Here is a 19,051-nt window from a genome sequence, read left to right on the forward strand (position 1 = left end):
CACAAAGTGAACCAAAACAAACGGGAGGAGCTATCTTCCTAAATGGCAAAGCACAAGGGGTGATCAGCTCCTTGTGCTGTATTTGCCGAAAGTTACAAAATACAAATTCACAAAGTGAAACTATAGCAAAACCAAAAGTTAACAACTAGGTGGTTTCCTGGGGTTTCTCACCCAGCAAAGGAAAGAGACAGACGAGACACCAACAAGCAGCCCTCCTTCTGTTGTCTTCCATCTTGGGTTCAGGTGATCTGCAACTGGTGAGTGGATCTCTGTGCCCTGTTGGGGAGCCTGAGAAATAAGTCCCAGGGGTGCACCTGTCCTCTTGAGGAGACAGAGAGCTGCTCCCTCCGGTGAAGTTTGGGCCGATGCCCAAAAGGGCCACTTCTTTCCCAATTCCTAGTCAGGGAACCAAATGTTCCAGAATCACGGAAAGAAATGTAGGGAGACACAGAAGGTGGGTTAAAAAACAAAGCCTTTACTTGCCAGCAAGGCGGGACTGGCAGAAACTCGTCTGATCAATGTCCTAGCCGTTCTTAGTTTTAACATTTCCTTTTATATCTTCTTTTAGCCATTACCTCATTCCTGGTGGTCTTAGTAAAATTTCTGTTTCTCTTTTACAACTAGTTCTTGTTAATGGTTAAAGTCACAGACATATAACAAACAGATGACACTTAAAACACATACATTGTAAACTACCCAAACATTTCTACTTTGCTTTTCTCCAGGTTAAATGTTATCTACAGCTAGGTTACAAGTCAAAGGTTCAGTTAGTCATCACCTTAAACAATAAGAGTTACGGGAAAGGTAAATCTTAAAGGAATGTATTACTTATTCTACTTTAGCTATCTTAATAACTAACTTATAGTTCAAATTTTCTCTATCAGTCCAAGTACCATTTTGTGTGTTGATTCCTCCTAAGATGGACCTGACATCTTATAGGGTAGTTATGAAGATTAAACATCTTATTTTTGTGCCATGGATCAGTGGTAGAGCATTTCATACCCAGTAGCACACACACGGACACACACACGCAATGATACTATTCTTTAAAGGGCTATAAATTCATAAAAGGGCTATATATTCATAAGTGAGATGGCACTTAATAGTTTTGTTCATAAATCTTTGCATGTGTTTCATGCTTTCTTTTGGGGGAATCTCTATGAAAAAAATGAAAAAAAGGTACTCATGGTCTTGGCACATAGTACGGAATGCTCTTCAGGAAGGGTACACAGTGCCCAAGCAAGTAAGGAAAGCTGAGATTCTACTTCCCTCTAGCTAACTCTGAAGGAAGATTGTTTTTGTCTTTGCCAGTTTCCTAGGTATCCATTTTAAGTATTAACTGCAAAGATTAGTTTCCAAAAGTTAACTCTGACAGAATTCACACCCCATTTACAATTATATAACCTTGGGCAAGTCCACAAATACTGCCATCTCAGCAAGTGTTGGGCCTCTCCTGCCACCTTGGTACTGGAACCCATGAGTAGACCATTTTCCTAGCACAGCACAGAATGTTTAAGTGCTTGACCCTATGTTTATTTATTTTTTAAATTGTTTTCTTTTGCACCAGGGATCGAACTAATGTCCTTGCACTTGTGCAGCAGGCAACGAAACCACTGAGCTAAATCCCCGGTCCTAAATTTATTTTTATTTTTATTATTTTTTTGACCCTATGTTTAAGTACTAGACTCTTTAATCCATCAATTTTTTTTTTGGTACTGGTGATTGAACTTGGGACCTTGTGCTTTCGAGGCAGGCAGCAGAACCACTGAGCTAAATCCCTGGCTCAATCCATCAATTTTTGCTGTGTAAGAAATCGACTCAAGCCAGGGATGGTGGTGGATGCATGTAATCCCAGCTGCTGGGGAGATTAAGGCAGGAGGATTGGACGTCTGAGCTCAAATAGATAACTTAGCAAGAGATTGTCTCAATGGGCCCGGGGATGTAGCTCAGCCGTACAGAACTTGCCTGGCAAGTGTGAGGTGCTGAGTTTGATTCAAGGTACTGAAAACAAAACAAAACAAAACAAAAAAACCCTTGTGGGCTGTCTCAAAATAAAATAAAACAGGCTGGGAATATACTTCAGTGGTAGAGCATCTGCCTAGCATTCGTGAGGCCCTGGGTTTAATTTCCATTACCATGGGGCAGGGGAGGGGAATCAACCCAAAACTTTGTACCACTGGTGGTACAAATGGATCTAATCACTTTTATTGGTCTTTTTACTAATAAAATTAGTAAAAATTAGCCCAGTGGGTGCTGCTGGTGCAAGCTGTCCAGCAGTGAGACACACCAATTACAGACCTGTTGTGAACCCGTTAAATCCATACCCACTGATTTGCCTGTACACTATTTCTGTGAGTTGGTAATTAGTCTGGAGAGAGCTCGTCTCTGTTCCATATGGGATTGTTTGAGTTCACTGACTTGTGCTCAGCTGGCAAGCACTGGCAGTGGTTGCCTTTCAGGAGGGTCAGTGGTATTGAGCTAGACATCTTGGTCAGCTTGGGTCACTCTAACAAATCACCAGAGTGGCTGGCTTTAGATAACAAATATTCCTCACAGCCCTGGAGGCTGAATGTCTGAGATCAGATGCACATATGTCAGGTTCTTGGTGGTTTACAGAGGGCAGTCTTCTTACTGTATCCTCACATGGTAGTGGAAATGTGAGCTTTCTCTCTGGCCACCTTGTTTTTTGGTACCAAGGATCGAACTCAAGACCTGGTGCTAGCAAGGCAGGCACAACATCACTGACCTAAATCCCCGCCCACTCTGGCCATCTTTTATAGGGCAGTAGTCCACTCATGAGGACTCCACCCCAATGACTTAGTCCCCTAACCTAGGTTCTACCTAACAAGACCATTACATTGGGGATTTAGGATTTCAACGTACCTGGTGGCTGGAACAAAACACTCAATCATAACACCGGACCTGTGCCATTCATCTACCAGCAGTTCAGCTGTGGTTCCTTCATAAGATGGCAGTGGCAGGAGTCTCAAGGGAAGCAAGACAGGGCTAGGCCTATGGATAGAGGCTTTCCAAGATCCCTGATGGGAGATTCCATCCTGTTCATTCTATAAGATCTTCTCTTCCCTCCCTACCCCTTTGAGTTTTGCTTAGGCCTACGGATTTTGGTGTCTAGGTGTGGGCAGTGCCAGTCCTGGCACATAGATCACCCTGGAGCCACCCACACACCTATCCCAATGGCCACTTCCTGGACCTCTGGCTGCCTTGAGAATGTCTGGAATGAAAGAGGCAGAAACTCCAGCTCAGAGTTTAACTGGGAGAATGATAGTGGGGTAGGGAGAGAAGGGTTAGGAGGGAGGACAAACAGGACCAAGCAGTGTTTGGAATGGGATCAGGAAGGGAGCAGTGTAAGAAACATGATCTTTTCTGTTTAAAAATATGAACAAGAGAGTTTCTCCATCTTAAACTCTAGTTCACTGTAGGCTGCTCCCTCCACCATTTTTTTTTTTTTTTTTGTACTGGGGATTGAACTCGGGTCTTTGCGCTTGCTCAGCAGATGGTGAAACCACTGAGCTATATCCCAGGCCCTACCATTTTTTTGAGCACACTGAATTACAGAAAATGTTTGTTTAGTTTAGATTCCAGGAACACAACATAGATAAAAGTCAAAGATAATTTATCAATAGCCAGGGACTTTCTGTCCCCCATACTCCCACTCTTCCTTCCTTCCATCAACTCTGCCCAGCAACCCCTCAGGCCCTCCTTTCACCCTGCTTTAACTAGTCAATCAGGATAGACTGTGAACCTTCAACCCAGCCAATGGGGAAAAAGATCAGGTGTTTCTTGCCCTTTAGAAATAAAGAGAGACTGCTGTGGCCTCTCTGTGCACCTGCTACCTCACGCTAGAGTGTGCTCACACCCTTCTGAAGAAGTAAAGCTCTGCCTTGTGGAGATTTCTTGGTGTCTGAGTGCTTTATTATCTACGCTGACAAATTGAGTCTGGGGGCATATTCCCAACAGCAGGAAGCAAAGATGGTTCTGGATGGATTCTACATCTCCCCAAAGATGTCTGGGCTAGTGGGGACATCTCCCTAAGGTCCTATCCTGCAGCCTGCATGGGGGCTGTCTTGTTGGCCTTCCCAGCCTCCACTTAGCCTTCTGCTCTAGAGACCAGTCCTTTTCAGCCTGGCATGCTTCCTCTGCCATGACAACCACCACAGAAACCCTCAGAGTGCCCACCACTGTACGTGAGGTGGCATAATACTAGCCTCCTCAGGTTGGGGTTCAGGTGCTGGCCTTGGGGAGCAGGCCAGGGGAGCTGAGAAGCAGGCTATGAGCTCTATTCTCACCTGTGTGCACAGATGCTGCTCAGAGGCACAATGCTGCTGAAACTTTTGCTCATACATTTTACTCCATCATATATTTTTATTATTTGCTGCAGCTATTTATTTGTACTTTTGAGAAAATAAGAAATGAGAAAAATTTCCTGTTTACTATAAGACATTTGTTTCCTTGTCAGACCCAAGGAATGAAGTTAGAGGCATGAAGAACAGTGAAAGGGAGGCTTTCTTATCAGTTTTTTTTTGGTACCAGGGATTGAACTCAGGACCTTGTACTTGGGAGGGCAGGTGGTGGCATCACTGAACTAAATCCCTGGTCCTCTTACTGGTTTTGTAAGGCTGAGTGTCTGTCATGGGGGCAGACACACCTATGGCAGTTACAGTGAGTAATTTATCTTTAGTATGTAGGTCTTTTTTTTTCTTTTTTTCATTTTTTTTTTATTGGCTGAGTACTATGGGGTTGCAGCCTGTTTCAGATGTTGTCTAAGTTTTATTATTTTTTTATAAGGGAGTTCCCTGGTCCCCCTCCCAATTTGAGTTTCAATTTTTTGTAATATTATCAGTTTTTGGCCAGGGATTTAGCTCAGTGGTTACACTGCCTGCCTTGCAAGCACAAGGACCCGAGTTCGATCCCTGGCACCAAAAAACAAACAAACAAACAAACAAACAAACAAACAAAAGACTGTCTTCCCTGTTTCCCTTACTTCCTGTTCCTGTGGTACCCTGGACGGAGACCTGAGGTGATGAAGATCAGTGGTGTGTTAGTCGTGGTCCTCATGGTTTTTGTGTCCATTCATGGTTTAAAAGATGGTACGCTCATGGGGTGTTCTCATTGAAAGTTTGATCAATTATGAACCGGAAAATTCAGACGTCTGGGGTTCCTTACCAATATTGTGCTATATTCAAAGATCATTTACATTAAATTATTCGAAAAAGGTAAAAGGTGATAGTCGTGACGAGTCCAAAAAATCAGCCAGAAAGAAGAGCTCAAAGTCACGTGAAGCGAAAAACTCAGGGACCCACCCAGAAGGGGCAGTAAGCAATATTGCAGGACCATATCCATTTTCTCCCTCCTGGTTAAGTATGGAAATTTACCTGTGAATTCAGGAGGGAGAGGCAGCCACACTGACCCCGGAACTGTGGCTCCTGAGGACCATCCTGCCTGTTGGAGAATGGGCTAATGCCTATGGATTTCATTTTCTATCTGTTTTAAAATTACCATTTTAAATTTCCTCTGCAGTCTGTATTTATGAACATTTTGGTGTGTGTGGGAGCGAGAGCTTTTTCAGAGTTTAAGCTTGTAATGAAGGAATTTTTTAAAATAAAGATTTGAAATTCTTAAAAAAAAAAAAGACTGTCTTGATTTAATTAAAAAAATATTATCTGGTTTTTGTTTTTTTTTTGGTACAGGGGATCAAACTCAGGTCCTATCGACAAGCATTGGAACCACTGAGCTAAATCCCCAGCCCTGTTGTCTGTTTTTTACTTTAAGAGTCTTTGAAAGGGAGATGTTCCTGTTTAGAGACTTCATGTGGCCTTGTGGTTACTATTTTTTACTTTGCCTCAGCTATCTTATCAGGAAAATAGACTATTTTATGCCTCTCCTCTTGTTCCCCACTCATGCTCACATGTCTCAACAAAGGCTTTCTTATTAGTTTATTTCTTCTTAAGGTCCTGTTTGCTTAAGGATATTTCAGATGTATCAGTTTTGTCCTGACTGCAAGCTGTTAGGCAATTTTAACTGCTAGTAATTTTTCACTCAGAATTAACTACTCTGCCTTGAAAATGGATCAGTTTAAGTTTCTATTCCTTACAATTTTTTTTGCAATTTTTTTGATTTTATTTTTATTTTACCTAGATATTTTTTGGCTTTCAAATTGTATTAGGATTTGTTGCCTTTTTTTTTGTCGTAAGAGGTCGAGTTTGGAGCCAGGGATTTAGCTCAGTGGTTCCGGCGCCTGCCTCGCAAGCACAAGGTCCCGAACTCGATCCCCGGTACCAAAAAAAAAGAGGTTGAGTTTAATCTGACCTCTAACAGTAGTAAATTATTCTGTTGGTATGTTACAGACATTTGTTCATTTATTTATTTATTTATTTATTTTTTTTCAGTTTTTGTTTTTTGGTACTAGGGTTTGAACTCGGGACCTTGTGCTTGTGAAGCAGGTGTCAGAACTACTGAGCTAAATCCCCAGCCCTCAGTTTTTTGTTTTTTGAGGCAGGGCTTCACTATGTAGTTCAGGCTGGCCTTGAACTCACACACCAGGCTATTTATTGTTTTTAATCTTCTTTTTTTTTTTTGGTACCGGAGATCAAACTCAGGACCTTGCACTTGCGAGGCAGGCGGCGGAAGCACTGAGCTAAATCCCCAGCTCTATTGTTTTAAAATTAGTTTTTGGGTTAATACTCTCACCTAGAGAATAAGGTAGTACTACACTGAAGTTAAGACTTTTGTTATGATTATAAGAGAGGTGAGGATTGAGGCTATTTAAAAAAATTGTTTTAGGCTTTTGCTACCTTGTGGCTGCCAGGAACAGTTCTCCTCTGTGAAGCCCCTATGCTAACCCACCCTGCCTTGGAGCCAGCTGATTATGGACTGAAACCTCTACAAACTGGTTTAGATTCAGGATTTGTTCTTAGTGTCCAAGACCTTGACAAGATACTGACAGAGGCTGATGCTTACCTACAGATCTTGACAGAACAACTAAAGAAAATTGAAACTCTCAAGGAGACAAAAAATAGCATGGTAGAATCAATTAAACACTGCATTGTGTTGCTGCAGATTGCTAAAGACCAGAGTAATGTGGAGGAGCACACAGACGGACTTAAAAGTACTATTAACCCTGTAGATGCAATATATCAACATAGTTCCTTGGAGCCTGTGATCAGCACAATGCCTTCCCAGACTTGTTCTTACCTCCAGAACCTGCTCAGTTGTGTAAATCAGAGCCGTGTCCATCTTCCCCACCCGTTGGGGCTGTGTTAGCTAAATAGTACAGTCCCAGAGTTCTTGTACTCTAGCAGTGAATATGAGTTCCATGATGCGGATGGATTCCATCAAAGCAGCTCATCCACAAAGCGCTTTATAGATTCTTCTGGATCTGCCTCAGTCTTGACCCACAGCAGCTCAGAAAATAGCCTAAAGTGCCCAGACATCACAGAATCACTGAATTCTTCCATGTCCAGTGGAACAAGTGATGCTGACCTTTTTGATTCACATGATGATAGAGATCAATGGGGAGGCAGGGTCTGTGGAGGAGCACAAGAATGTCATCATGCACCTCTTGTCGAAGGTTAGGCTCTGAATGGATTTTACTAGGGTAGTTCTTCCAACATTTATTCTTTGTGTGTGTGTGAAAGTAAAACTTTTTATTCTGATTTCTCAATGTATAGGTCAATATAATGGCAGTTTTTAATGACAAAAATTTGGTTCCACTGAACCTCCATAATGCTACAGAGAGCTACTACGTTTTCCAGGAAGTAGGTAAACTCCTGGAAAGAGAAAGCACACTTTCTAGCAGCATGGCAACTTAAACCACAGACCCGATAGATCTGTAACTTTTACACTAAAACGAACATGTATTAGCTGGTGACAGAAGTGAGAAAAGGGGAACAAGACATGAACACTGAAGGACCCTAGTTAGCAAGACAAACACCATATTGCTGCTTGACCCACCTGCCTGTCCTTTAGATGAACTCAGAAAGAGGAAGCTTAGAAACCTCCTCCCCTTAAAGGGTCCCTTTAGAAATAACAATTAATCAACTATTGTTTTACAAATGTTCTAACAGCAGGATGTTCCACTGTACCTTTTGCTTGCTTTGGTAGTTCTATCCCATAGGGAGGCGTAGAAACTGTTGGCCTCAAAGGTGTATAAAACATGTTTGTCTCCCCCCTGTCGGGGCTCGAGTCAGATGCTCAGCTCAGGTCCTGGCCGGTAATAAACTCCTGTGTGGATTTAATATCGGTCTCTGGTTGGTTCTCTCTCGCTAGGTCTAACAAACACCAAAAGGTGCACTATGTATGCTATAAAGACAGACAAACCAAATACATCTATAAGGGTTTTAAAAGATAATTACAGAAAAGGAAACCAAGCATTTTACTCAAATGTTTTTTTACAGCCTTTCTGTAGAGATACATATATACATATTTATCCAAAAATATGTTTTATACAGATAAATGTTTCTCAATTAAAGATGGGACCAAACCTATAGTTATAACATAAAGCAGTCTTTTGTAAGACTATCCACCTGAATTTTCACTTTCTTTAGAGTTAGTGCATTAGTTTTCCAAATATAATTACCTGACATCATTTTATAGATATAAATCAAGTAGGCATTGTCTTTTATTTTTATTAATTAATTAATTAATTTTTGGTACCAGGGATTGAACTTGGGACCTTGCGCTTGCGAGACAGGCAATGGAACCACTGAACTAAATCCCTGGCCCAGGCATTGTCTTTTAAAAGGTTGTGCAGGATATTTCTAAGATTCTGTGCATATCAAACTTATGACAAGTCCCCAATAAGAATCATTATGGGGCTGGAGATTTAGCTCAGTGGTTCCACCGCCTGCCTCACAAGCACAAGGTCCTGAGTTTGATCCCTGGTACCCCCCCCCCCCCAGCAAAAGGGCTATAAAAGTTGGATTTTCCTTTTGCATAGTAAATATTTTGTGATTACCAGTTGTTAAGTATTGAAAATGTACAAGAAAGATTTTACTTCACAAGTACTTTTACCTTAAGATATTTTGTTTGTTTGTTTGTTTTGGTACCAGGGATCAAACTCAGGACCTTGTGCTTTCAAGGCAGACTTCGGAACCACTGAGCTAAATCCTCAGCCCAGTATGTATTTTTTTTTAAGTGGGAGATTAACACTAACAATCACTATGTATAAAACAAAGCACACAATTATTTTGGTGATCTTACAAGTTGCTTTTTTCAGGTGGAACATTTATTCTTGAAAGATCTCTTTTAGAATGTATGCAGACTTTTTTGCATATCCGGACCTGTTTGTGAGCATTAGTGACCAGAAGGATCTCAGGGATTCAATGGTTCAGGTCATGAAATGGTACCTCTCAGCCTTTCATGCAGGAAGAAAAGGATCAGTTGCCAAAAAGCCATGCAACCGCATTTTGGGTGAGATCTTTCAGTGTCACTGGACGTTACCAAATGACACTGAAGAGAACACAGAGCTAGTTTCAGAAGGACCTGTTCCTTGGGTTTCTAAAAACAGTGTAACATTCATGGCTGAGCAGGTCTCCCATCATCCACCAATTTCAGCCTTTTATGCTGAGTGTTTTAAGAAGAAGATACAATTCAATGCTCATATCTGGACCAAATCAAAGTTCCTTGGGATGTCAACTGGGGTGCACAACATAAGGCAGGGTTGTGTCTCATGTCTAGACTATGATGAACATTACATCTCACATTCCCTAATGGTTATGCAAGGTCTATCCTCACAGTGCCCTGGTGGAATTAGGAGGAGAATGCAGTATTAATTGTTCCAAGACAGGCTATAGTGCAAACATCGTCTTCCACACTAAACCTTTCTATGGGAGCAAGAAACACAGAATTACTGCTGAGATTTTTTTCTCCAAATGATAAGAAGTCTTTTTGTTCAATTGAAGGAGAATGGAATGGTAGAATGTATGCAAAGTATGCAACAGGGGATAATACAGTCTTTGTAGATACTGAGAAGTTGCCTATAATCAAGAAGAAAGTGAGGAAGTTGGAAGATCAGAATGAGTATGAGTCTTGCTGCTTTTGGAAGGATGTCACTTTCAATTTAAAAATCAGAGACACTGATGCAGCAACTGAAGCAAAGCATAGACTTGAAGAAAGGCAAAGAGCAGAAAGGAAGGAAAAAAATTCAGTGGGAGACAAGGTTGTGCCAGGAAGATGGAGAATGCTCGGTTTAAGATGAACCATTACTGAAACATCTTGGTGCTGTGAAGCATTAGGTTGGGAAATGCCAAGTTTATACCTGATGACCCAGGTGGTAGCTATGCCTAATGAAGTAACAAACAATCTTCCCTTGGGAGAACTTATTGCTCCCTTCTTACTGCAGTGGTTCCTTCTCAGGGATACTGGACTTTCAGATGAACAATTAAAGTAGGAAAAGCTGCTTTTTTCCTCTGGCAGTTATAATTTTGACTAAAGCCCTGAGAAAAACCTTCGGGTTTTGAAACAAGATGTCTTCTCTTTTCCAAATCCTGTGCTTTGAAAAGCATTTATAAACCCAAATCTCATACTCTGCACTCTAGTTCTGCTTTTAAGATATGACAAAGTCTTTCCTACTTTATGTATCACACACACACAAAGGTACACACACACACACACATAAACAGATACACCTTGATGGCAGGTTTTTCATAAATACTCATCTGTAAATACTAGCTCCTCGGAGTTGTTTTAGAAAATTAGTGCAATTATCAAAAATCAAGTGTTAGGGGCTGGGGATTTAGCTCAGTGGTTCTGCCACCTGCCTCAAAAGTGCAAGGTCCTGAGTTTGATCTCTGGTACCAAAAAAAAAGAAAGAAAGAAAAATCAAGTGTTAGAGAATTTAGTTATTTCATCTATAATAACTTTTATTTTACAATTGAACTATTAAATTTATCTAAAACTGGAAAAAATGAAACAAAAAAATTTAAACCACTCCTGTATTTGTCTGGTAAACAGTACATCAATTTTAGCATTTTTTTGGTTAGTTTATTGGCCAAGGTCATTAATTTTTGTAAGGCCTTTGTAACAAACAGTTTTATCAGGAGTTGTATTATTGGGAATAAAGGTACATTTTTTACCCAGCAGGACATAGACTTTTTTTTAATATCTAGTGTAATTTTACTTTTTTATGCCATCTGACTGATGGTATCTAGTTGGTTACTTTATTTATTTATTTATTTTGGTATCAGGGATCAAACTCAGGACTTTGTGCTTGTGAGGCAGACACGGTGCCACTGAGTTAAATCCCTGGCTAGTTGGTTATTTTTTTGTAGGGCATTTTTGGTATAGTTGATGAATCTCTGTTGATTATAATATATTAATTTAATTTATATTTTATTAATTGTGGACCATCAAGAGAGTGTTGATTTAAACTGTTGGTTTTTTTGTTTGTTTTTGTTTTTTGTTTTTTGAGGCAGGGTCTCCCTTTGTAGTTCAAGCTGGCCCTGAACTCACTATATAGCCCAGGCTGGCCTCGAACTCACAGTGATCCTCCTGCCTCAGCCTCCTGAGTGCTGAGATTACAGGTGTGCACCACAATGCCTGGCTCTAAACTCTGCTGCTATTTGATTTTTAGTTTTCTTTTTCTTTTTTTCTCTGCTACTGGGAATCAAACTCAGGACCTTGTGCTTGCAAGGCAGGTGTGGCAACACTGAACTAAATCCCTGGGCCTTGATTTTTAGGCTAGAACTTATTAGGGGACTTTTAGTGGATCAATATATATTTGAATTAAAGGACCTCATTACCAACACTTTATTTTTATGGCTGTCCTACATTGGAGCTCTTATGAAATGTCAGGATGAAGAGGCTAGGCAATTGAACTGAGACACAAGTCCCTGTCCAATTAAACTGTAATCTATCAAACAGGCTCTTTTTTTTTTTTTTTTTTCACAGGCAGGAGGTACATGGAAGGCTGAGTAGTTTTTACTGTTTGGCTCACCGGTAACATTAAGATGTTGACATAGGTCATCAGTTCTCCCACAGGTATGTTGAGCCTTGTTTCCTGTCTAGAGAGGCAAGAGCAGTAACGTATAATTTTTACTGAGGAGGAAGAGACCGTTTTTGCATCTGACCTTTGTAATAGGGGAAGAGTGGTGACAATCTGTCATATGTCTCTTTTTTTTCCCCATAGTTTGGTTTTGGTAGAAGCCAACATGGAATGCATCCTTTGAAGGTCAGTGTCCCAGCTGAGGGGAAAAGGAACCAGCTGTCCCCATGGGCATCTAGCCACCTGTGTATAGCAGCTGTTTTCATTAAGGGCTTGTATTGTAAATTACCGATTTAACCCAGGCTTTTGTATCTTTATATTTAGTTTTTAGTTTTAGAGTTTATTTATTTATTTTTTTGGTAACAGGGTAACAGGGATCAAACTCAGGACCTTGTGCTTGCCAGGTGGGCGAGGTGCCACTGAGCTACATCCCAGGCCCCTGTTTTAAATTTTAAACTTTTATTGTTTTTATTTTTTTAGGGTCATTATTGGATGGCCCCAAATGCTTTTTAGGATTTGGGGTAGCCCCGACTGGGCTTACGGCTGAAATAGGGATTAAGAGCCAGTTGCTCTAAAGGGTCTTTTTGTGTGTGTGTGAGGTCTGTTCCTAATCTATACACTTGGGATATCACCTTGGGTTTGTTTGCTTGCTTGCTTGCTTTTTTCTTTTGGTTTTTTTGAGACATGATCTCACTATGTAGTTCAGACTGGCCTTGAATTCACTATGTAGCCCAGGCTGGCCTCGAACTTGCAGTGATCCTCCTGCCTCAGCCTCCTGAGTGCTGGGATTACAGACATGCGCCACCACGCCCAGCAGTGATATGTTATTTTAGAGTTTGGTTTATCTTTTTTATCTTTCTAGAAAGGGGGGGGTGTCTCATGGAGTATGATAGTACCAACTAATGTTTAAACTTTTTAAAATTTCTTGTAGCACCTTTGAGGTGAAGTGACTGTCATTGTTTGAATTAATTTTTTGCGGCGGGGTACCGGGGATCGAACTTGGGTCCCTGTGCTTGCGCAGCAGGCATTGAAACACTGAGCTAAATCCCCAGCCCGAATTAATATTTTTTATTAGGCCAAATCTAGGTATAATTTGTTTTAGAATTATTTTGGCCACATTACTTGCAGTGCGAGTCAAGAGAGGGAAGGCCTCCACGCAGCCAGAGTGATGATCAATGGATAGGAGTAAATACTTTTTATCTTGGGTAATCTTTATAAAGTCTACTTGAATACTCTGTAATGGCCTCGGTCCAGGAGGTCTTTTTTTAATAGTGTGTATTTATTTATTTATTTAGTTATTGAGACAGGATCTCACTATGTAGTTCAGGCTGGACTTGAACTATGTTGCCCTGGTTGGCCCTGAACTTGCATCCATCCTCCTGTCTCAGCCTCCAGAGTGCCAGGATTATAGGTGTGTGCCACCACACTCAGCAGACATTAATTTTTTTTTTATTATGGGTTTGTAGGGATTAGATTAGAGGAACATAAACAAAAACTCAGGGCAAAACCTGGATGACTAACATTGTAAAATCATCACATGCTTATCTGTGGATGATGACTGTAAAATCATCACATGCTTATCCTGTACCATGTGCTTGAGAAAATGTACCCTACTGTATCCTTAGGAGAGTGTTACTCACATTTACTGTATGCTGACCTTGCCCCTTCCCAGAAACCAAGGGTAAGATCCTGATCAGCCTAGACCACACCAATCAGTGAAACAGTTATTTTTAGAAACCTGTTTACCCCTATAAATATGAAGTACACCTCAAACTCACTGGGCATCCACAGCGGGATGCCCCTATCTTATAGCACTACTCTGTTGCTAAGATAGCTTTTTTGCTTTATCTGTATTTGTCATACTTTACATAAACTTTGCTTTGTACCGTATTAGTCTTTATTCCCTCATTTTCCCTGATGAGAGCCCCACTTCTTCATTCTTCGCTGGAGTGAGGGCAAGGACCCAAAGAGAGGTGAAGGATCATTATGGGGACCCCTTCCACTGGACACAACAGGCTTATTTATCATTTTCCTCTCATTAGGTAATGTTTATTTTTGGATTTTAGTTTGAGTGGCCCCATATTGTTCTCTTAAAATCAGTTGTTTCCTGGCTAAGCGCTTTTTTTTTTTGGTATGGGGGATCGAACTCCGGTCTTTGCGCTTGCGCAGCAGGTGTCGAAACCACTAAGCTAAATCCCCGGCCCCCATATTGTTTATTTAATATTTTTAGTGAACTGGAGCCTTAATGTTAATACTTTACTATTTTTTTAGGGAGGCTTGCTTAGTGGCCTCATCTGTGAGCCTGTTTTTTATGGCTTTATGGACTTCCCTTTCTTTGTTTTTTTTTTGGTACCAGATCGAACTCGGGACCTTGTGCTTTCGAGGCAGGCGCCAGAACCACTAAGCTAAATCCCCGGCCCTACTGACTTCCCTTTCTGATGGTAACTTAAATGAACTATAGACACCTTCTCTGGAAGTAGGAGATTGGTTAGTACTTGTCTAATTAACTTTTCATGTGTTGGTTCCCTTTATTATTTGTAAGGCCTCGCTGTTTAGATTTTGTTTGAGTGTGTACCACTCCTAAGCATATTTAGAATCAGTATAAATAGTGTCTTTTTGACCTTTAAAAAACTTTAAGGCCTGATTGAGAGAGCACAATTTATAATTTGAGTTGACCAGCCATTGCACAATCTACTTCCCCTACATAATGTTTCTTTTAAAAATTAATTATAGCATAACTATTATGCTTTTTTTTTTTTTTTTACTATTATGCTTTTTAAGAATTATTTGGGAATACCCATCTATGAATAATCTGATCTCATCATGGAATGGAGTTTCTCTTAGGTCTGGTCTGATCTTGGCTTGGTGTTTTATGATGTCTAAGCAATTGTTTTTTGGGGTTTCAAGGTTCCCCTTTCCCTTTCGTATAAAGCTGGCTGGGTTCAGACAGCTATCTGTTGTGTGATCCAAGTCATGTTTTTTAAAAATTTATTTTTTGAACAGAACAGCTTTACGCTTTAGTATCTGAGAATCTGTTAACCAGTCTTTAGCTTTTTTTTTTTTTGGTACCGGAGATCAAACTCGGGTCCTTGCGCTTGCGCAGCAGGCAGCGAAACCACTGAGCTAAATCCCCGGCCCCAGTTTTTAGCTTTTTGATTTAATATAGTCCTGATCTGAGAGTTTACTATTAAGGGCTCGCTAAAAGTCAGTTTTTTTGTTTTCCTCAACCAGTAAGGTAGCCTCTGCTTGAGCACATTGAGGCCTGCAGACACTGGGTCTAGAGATGAAGGCAACAGGGTGCCTTTTTCCTTCCCAAGTTTGAGTCAGGAGTAGGAGAGTGTCACATCCTTGTCTATGGTAACAAACAAGTGGAGCAGTTTTTTTCAGGATGGGAGGACTAGAAAAGAGGTTGTGATGAAGGCCTGTTTTAGTTTATTTACACCTTGAATCTTATTTTGAGGACCACCGTAAAAGGTCAGGTTTTATTTGTTTTTTGAGATAGGGTCTTGTACATAGTTCAGGCTGGCCTTGAACTCACTAAGTAGCCCAGACCAGTTTTGAATTCATGGTAATCCTCCTGCCTCAGCCTCCCAAGTGCTGGGATTATAGGTGTGTGCCACCACACACCAGCTTGGTCCCAGTTTTCAAAACTTTTTTTTTTTTTTTAAAGAAGGAACATAGGTTTCAATACTGGTAACCAACAGAGAGCATAATTTATTTCTTCTCATGAGGATGGGGTCTCTCACTAACATGCATAATTAGGGCTTGGCACATCCAATCCTCATCAGATCCAAATTTGGGTCAAAAGACTGAAGGTTTGTGAATTGGGCCTTTTGGCCAAGAAAAACAGCAACAATTTAATCATCCTCTGCTTTTTCTTTTCTTTTTTTTCTTTTTTTTTTTGGTACCAGGGATGGAACTCAGGACCTTATGCTTATGAGGCAGGCATGTCACCACTGAGCTAAATTCCTGACCCTGCTTTTCTTTATCCTTGGTATGAGGGCTAACATTTGTTCCAGTGGACTATCTGGGGGTAATGTCACTGGGACAACCTTTTCTCCTTTTATTTTCCTAGGACCTAGGCCTAGAATTCTTATTTCACATTCTCAGTTGGTCTTTGTGAATACATTTCTCTGTGTACTCCCCACCCACAATGGAGGTTTCTTGTGTACCCCAAGAACCACTTCCCTGTGTACTCACTTCTGCTAGAGGTTTCTCGTATACCCCGAGAACCGCTTTGTCTGTCTCTGGCCATTTCCCTCACAGGAGAACGAAATTGCAGATCAGGACTCTACACTCACTTCATGTGTAGGACAGATCTTAGTCACATACACTCAACCTCCAAAAATGCCCCAACCACCAACACAGAATACAGTCCAGTTTTTCTGCCTTGGCTCATGCATGAGGTGGCCTGGTTGCTGTGGTGCCTGCTTTATTTTCCCTGTGTTGGTTTCACTGCCTTCAGAACAGTCTTGGGTTTTCTACAACTTCCACAAGGAGACAGAAAACCCAGGAAGATTGGGCCATGGGGTGTGATGAGTCTCCTTTGCCCCTGGGACCCAGTCCATGCAGGCACAGAAACCCTGAGTGAGCCTCCAATTGCGAGAAATGCATTCACTTGCCCAGATCCAAGGAATGGACTCATTGGCATGAAGAACAGTGAAAGCAAGGCTTTATTTTTAGTCTCTCAAGGCTGAGTGTCCACTATGCAAGCAGGCATACCCCGGGTGGTTACAATTTAGATAACAATTTATCTCTAGCATGCATGTCCCTTCTCCCAGATCCTCACTGGCTAATTACTAGGGAAAGAACAGGCTTTCCTGAGTGTCACCTAAGTTTTATTATCTCTTTATAAGGCAGTTCCCTGTCCCCCTTCCAATCTGTTTGGATTTTCTCATATCATCTGTTCTTTACTTTGGGATTTTCTGAGAAGCAGATGTTCCTGATTTTATGTGACCTTGCAGTTACTATGCTTTTACTTAGCTTTAGCTATCTTATCATGAAAATGGACCATTTTATGCCTCTTTTCTCCCTTCCCCACTCATACCTACATTTCTCAACAAAGGCTTTCAGATTATTTCTTCCCAAGGTCCTATTTACTTAGAGACCTTTTGGATATATAAGCGGGGTCACTTCTATAGGCCACTGCTGCTACTAATTTTCCACTCAAAGTTAACTACTTTGTCTCAAAAATGGACCATTTTTGGTGGTGCATGCCTGCAATCCTAGCACTTGGGAGGCTGAGGCAGGAGGACTGCCACGAGTTCAAGGCCAGCCTTAACTACATGGTGAGTCCCTGTCTCAAAAAACTAAAAAAAAGGGGCCAGGGATTTAGCTCAGTGGCACTGCACCTGACTCGCCAGTGCAAGGTCCTGAGTTCGATCTCCAGTACCAGGGGAAAAAAAAAGACCATTTTAAGTTTCTATTTCTTATATTTACTAACATATTTTCCACTTCCTGCACCCTTTCATCTTGTAGAATTGCATTTCCATATTGCATCACTATCAGCCTAAAGAAATTTCCTATAACATTCGTTATGGTGCAGATATTTGAACACATTTTGCTCAATATTAAAATAGTAAAATATATATAACATAAAATTTGCATTTTTAGGGACCTGGGGATTTAGTTCAGTGGTTCTGCCGCCTGCCTCACAAGCACAAGGTCCCGAGTTTGATCCCCGGTACCAAAAAAAAAAATTGTCATTTTAAAGTGTACAATTCAATGGCATTAATTGCAATCACAATGTTGTGCAAGAATCACATTCTGAAACATTTTCATTATAATCTAAACAGAAACTTTGTTGTTTTCAAGCAAGTTTCCCACTCTTCCTCCCTGGAGCGCCTGATAAATCTCGTCTACTTTGTCTCTAAGATTTTGACTACTCTAGATTTTGACTACTCATATATGTGGAATCACTCAATATTCGTCCTTTTATGAGTGGCTCATTTTATTTAGCATAAAGTTTTCAACGTTTATCCACATTATAGCTGTATCAGAATTTCATCCTTTTAAAATCTGAATATTGCATTATTGGTATATAGCACATTTTGCATACCATTCGTCTCTGTATGGCTGTTTGCATCCACTTAGTTATTACCAAAAATGCTGCCATCAAGTATACAAACATGTTTGAGTGGGTACTTTACCTTCTTTTGGGTGTATACTCAGATGTGTCTTCTCGCACTGAGCCATATCCTCAGCCCTATTTTGAGACAGGGTCCCAATAATTCGCTGAGGCTGTGCAAGAACTTGCGATCCTCCTGCCTCAGCTTCTCAAGAGTGCTTGGATTACAGGGTATGCGCCACGAAAGCTGGCTTCCCTTTTTATTTTAAGATAAAGTCTCACTAAATTGCCCAGGTTGGGGTCGAAGCTGAGCTTCTCTTGCTTTGGCCTCTAGTAAGCCACCACGCCCGGTTTACATTTACTTTTTTGAGGAGCCTCCATACTGTTTCCCTCAGCACCACTTTTTAAATTCCCAAGGGCGCACAGGGTTTACACGGGTTTTTTGTTTGTTTTTATACCGGGGATCGAACTCACGAACCTGTGCTTGGGAGGCAGGCGGCGGAGGCACCACTGAGGTAAATCCCCGGCCCTCTTCTCTTTCCTCTTTTTTTTTTGCTACTGGGAATTGAACTCAGGGCCTCTCTCTTGCCAGGCAGGCGCTGTGCCGCTGAGCTACATTCCTAGCCCGGGTTTACACGTTTTAACACCTGTTTCTCTCCACAAACCAAAGTCATGTCTTCGGAGGCTTGAACATATCCCCGGCTGTTCTCTTCCTTTCTGGCAGCAGCATGAGCGTCAACAGAACCTCCTGGGTCCAGGGCAACATCTACCAAGACCATCTCCCACCAGAGAGAAACCAGCGCTCGGTTCCAAACCAGACTGGAGCTCAGGAGGTGCAGAGCGGGAAGGACCCGGCGCTCGGCTCTAGGAGCCACCACTTCCTGGGGCTCCCTCGTGACGTCACCCCCGCTCGCTCTGCGCGGCCTGGCCCTCGCCGGGGTAGCCGGGGCGAGGGCGCAGCTCTGCAGCCAGCTGGCCACCGG

The 19,051-nt window shown here is 41.4% G+C and overlaps 1 long non-coding RNA gene and 1 pseudogene across 1 annotated transcript; one reads left to right on the top strand and one right to left on the bottom strand.

Annotated features, from left to right (window-relative positions):
• The first annotated feature begins 6,852 nt into the window (after positions 1 to 6,852).
• On the top strand, positions 6,853 to 10,555 carry LOC101724597 (oxysterol-binding protein-related protein 9-like; annotated as a pseudogene).
• On the bottom strand, positions 7,368 to 19,022 carry LOC110347288 (uncharacterized). The gene is made up of 3 exons (XR_002391807.2): positions 18,151 to 19,022; positions 8,103 to 8,241; positions 7,368 to 7,544 (listed from the first exon to the last, which is right to left on the bottom strand). It is a non-coding gene; the product is annotated as an uncharacterized LOC110347288 (long non-coding RNA).
• Positions 19,023 to 19,051: the final 29 nt, after the last annotated feature.

Source organism: Heterocephalus glaber, unplaced genomic scaffold, assembly GCF_053883595.1.
Source record: "Heterocephalus glaber isolate CG9 unplaced genomic scaffold, H.glaber_assembly_v1.0 deba00000281, whole genome shotgun sequence".
Taxonomy (NCBI): Eukaryota; Metazoa; Chordata; class Mammalia; order Rodentia; family Bathyergidae; genus Heterocephalus; species Heterocephalus glaber.